General features: G+C 32.6%; 1 long non-coding RNA gene across 1 annotated transcript in view; it reads right to left on the reverse strand.

Annotated features, from left to right (window-relative positions):
* Nucleotides 1–841, reverse strand: part of LOC117108692 — a 21,243-nt gene extending 20,402 nt beyond the window's left edge. Inside the window, exon 1 of the long non-coding RNA XR_004445399.1 lies at nt 749–841. This is a non-coding gene — a long non-coding RNA (uncharacterized LOC117108692). The remainder of the gene's footprint in view (nt 1–748) is intronic.
* Nucleotides 842–3,887: the final 3,046 nt, after the last annotated feature.

Raw genomic sequence — 3,887 nt, forward strand, 5'->3', positions numbered from 1 at the left:
TATAATATACATTAGGCCTTTGTACGGTAGGCCTTATATATAAAATATAATATGAAATAAAATTATATATGTGTATATATATAATGCACATATTTATGCGTTGAATATGAAGATTGAGTAGAAAGAAATTATAGATGATCAGACACCAACATGCTGCAACTTATAAGACTTCGTAATTTGTTAAAAATCGCAAGTAGAGGCTTAATACTGACGAAAAATGTACATTAAGCCATACGGTGTATATATAATTATTACTAATATCATAACTCAACATATGTTAGTTCTGTCGTAGAACGAGTGTGCATGAAGCCTTAGTTGATAACTGTCTTATTTGAAGTATTTGTGTTATTATAATTTGTATTTATGTAAATACGCCAACACTTTCTTTGATGTTTACGTTTACGTTTACATAGGTGCATCCTGCAAAGGACCTAGTGGTCAGTAAGCGCAGGGTAACCGGGGTTGTATGGACCAGTGTACACCGGGGTATACACTTCCTACTCGTCTTGAAAGATGTACCGGGTTCTTTAAAGCGCACATGAGTCAATTGTGTACTCAGTGGCCAACGGTTTATAGTCCTTACCCGAGAAGACCTGTTCCACCACCAGAACCACAGGCGAGCGTGGCGTCGAACCAGCGCCGGTATTATGGCTGTAGGTGGCGGTGACCCTGCCTTCACCGCTCGGCCAATCAACCCGCTCGGCCATCCGACGCTAATGCCACAGTCAACCTACACTTAAAAATGTACCTTCAACTGTAACCTGCAGACGTCTGGTTGAATACGGATCTTCCACTGTGATTTTGGACACATGGAATACAAGCCTACGTGTGAAGATGACTTGGTGGTTACGATGTTTTCTTTCCAATCCCGGGGTCTTGGGTTCAATTCCTGTCACGGTAACAGGATTTTTGTCTCACGACCTAAACTACTCCACTCCCTAAGCCTCATAGTGTGCATGTTAGTCCTGTGACGGGATTGCCCCCTTTGAAGAGTGATTAAGTTCACTGTTTGACATATCCTTGATGTGTAAAACTGAATACAATTTTTTGTTTTAAATAATTTCCACTATTGAAACAACCTTGGTCCCAATACAACATGGCCCATGCTCTTGAGCGGATGATTGTCTCCCGGGGTACGGTACTCAATTAACCTCATGAGTGACGCTGCACAGTGGTTGTAATGAGTGTCCAGGGGCCTAGCCCGAAATTCCTATACTCAAAGTGTAGGACCTACTTAACTTTTAATTTACTTTGAAGCTGTAACATTTAGGGCTGCATCTCATGTGAGCTTTCGTTCCACAACTTTTTATTATGCGTTACATACGACATAATTGTATATATATATATATACAGTGTACAGTATATACACATGTCTTAGGCCTATTTATGAAACATGCGTGGAAACAACTACATCGGATTATATACTGTATGTATACAAATATATTTATATATATATAGGCCTATATATATAATAAAAAATATATATAGGCCTATATATAATAAAACATTAGTAGTTGAGAAACTGAATTTTGTAAAGATGAAAATAATCCCACTACAAATTTAAAAACACAGAATTATTAAGGAAAATATACAAAATACACGTGACTCGGTTAAATAGACAATGCGAGACGTCAGTGTACCGTAATATAAATGAGTGATAGCTTTTCTATTGGTGGATACCTCGACCAAATTGCAAACACGAACATGCTCATAACATATCCACTTTATATATAACAGTTTCCGTTGAATTAAATTTCGTCTGTTGTCGAGTGGCATTACATTGATGAGGTTTCATTGAATACTATTTCAGCGCGAAATCAATTTAGAGTACAAAAGACGAAGGGCGAATCCTTCACTCTAGTTGAATTGATGGTGCAATTCCGTTGCTTTACGTTATTAAATATCAACAAGATTGAGTTAGTGCGTTACATTGACAAGCTAATGTTGTGTACTAATTTTTAAATGAACTTTTTTTTTAATCTGCTGGGGGTAACGAGCTTTCTCGAACGCTGTTTATTTCAAAATTAAATTAGGCATACGTTTTGATTTCATTAAGCCGGAGTTCGATCGAAAATATATAGGCGTATTCACATAAAACACACTAAAAACGAAAACTCAAATAGGTCTACAAAACATTTTTAAAAATTGTTTGATTTTTGCACACAGTTCTCTCACCAATCAGTAAACGAATAAATAAAAAAATTGCATATACCCTTAAATTGCCTTGTAATCAATTTTATAACTTTAGTAGTTAAGTTTCTAAAGTAAAACAACCTAGTTTTTTTAATTTTTCCCAAAATACAACGAATTTACATTTTACAAACCTCAATTGCATATAAAGACACATTATTTTAGTAAAATAAATATCTAAAGAAATAATTAAAACAACGAATAAACAGAATAAAGGTTGGTTTTGCCGTACGTTCGAGATAGCTTGGAAACGTATTTGGATTAGACTGTAATAATAAATCAATTTGTTTTACATATCTTATTAATATACACACAAAATGTTTTACGGTACTTTATATATTACAGTAAATAATATACTAGTTAAACTGTTTGTTGTGCCTACAAAAAATGATTATAATTATGACGAAAAGCAAATGAAATTATTTGCATTGTTTTAAATTGTCTGAAATATTTCAATGGTGAAGTACAATGTGTATATCTATAACTATGCTATCATAATATATTATACTTACTTAGTATGGTACAAAGACGAAACTGTACAGTAATAGGAAAAATCGATTACTGTTTATGGGCTTGATGGTTTGTAAAATGGATCATAAGGAAGAAAGAATATATATATATAAAATATAGACGCGTGTATTAAAAACCAGCGTCATTGAATAACAACTCCAAATACAGTAACAGCAATTTGAAAGACAGCAAATTAATTATATTGAGCACTCAGGTTTATTGAAAAGATTTTTTAAGGCCTATTGGAGAGTTGGTTAACTGTCTCTCACAATAATGTACATATAGTTGCCATGTTAAATTGAAGTATCGCTTCACAATTGTTTTGTCTTCTTGAAAGCAGAAAAGATAAATGTGCTTATTGTGCGAAATGACTATAGAAAAAAATGGAACTACGAGTATGAGACGTTATAATTTTAGGAAGATGGAGATGATAATGATGAGATGGTGATGATGATGATAATGAAGATGATGATGATGATGATGATGATGATAATGATGATGATTATGATGATGATGATGATGATGATGATGATGATGATGATGACGACAACGATGATAATGGTGATGAAAGTATACACCGTCATCATCGACTATTAATTTTTATTATAAACATGAAGAGAAATGAAAATAAAACTAGTAATAATTTACTATAGGTTTAATGATGAGCCTATATTTTAATAATAATAATAATAATAATAATAATAATAATAATAATAATAATAATAATAATAATATAATAATAATAATAATAATAATAATAATAATAATAATAATAATAATAATAATAATAATAATAATAATAGTAATAATAACTAGACTTACTATGTTTGTTTGAACAACAGAACATAGGGCTTTTCCCCATTGCTTTAATGAGAAATGAAGTTGAAATTACAACAAAAGAAAACTCGTTAAAAGGTATAAAGTATTAAAAAAAATACGGAAAACCAATATAATTTTAATGAAGTAGAAAAAAATGAAGTGGGTAAAAAAGAAGAAGAAAAAAACCAAAAACCAAGTTCGCTGAGAGGTTATTAGTGAGATTTGAACTATGGCTGCAATGGCAATAACCAGGTACATCGTGCCCCAAAACCATTGCGCGCGCTATATGGGCCGACCTTACATAGGAACGTACATTGTCAGTTCATAGCGATTCAATGACTGAAAGCAAAAGTGTATCACGGTAGTTT

This window comes from Anneissia japonica, unplaced genomic scaffold (assembly GCF_011630105.1).
Source record: "Anneissia japonica isolate Jap-2015-1 unplaced genomic scaffold, ASM1163010v1 scaffold1587_len1432017_cov164, whole genome shotgun sequence".
In the NCBI taxonomy this organism is placed as follows: Eukaryota; Metazoa; Echinodermata; class Crinoidea; order Comatulida; family Comatulidae; genus Anneissia; species Anneissia japonica.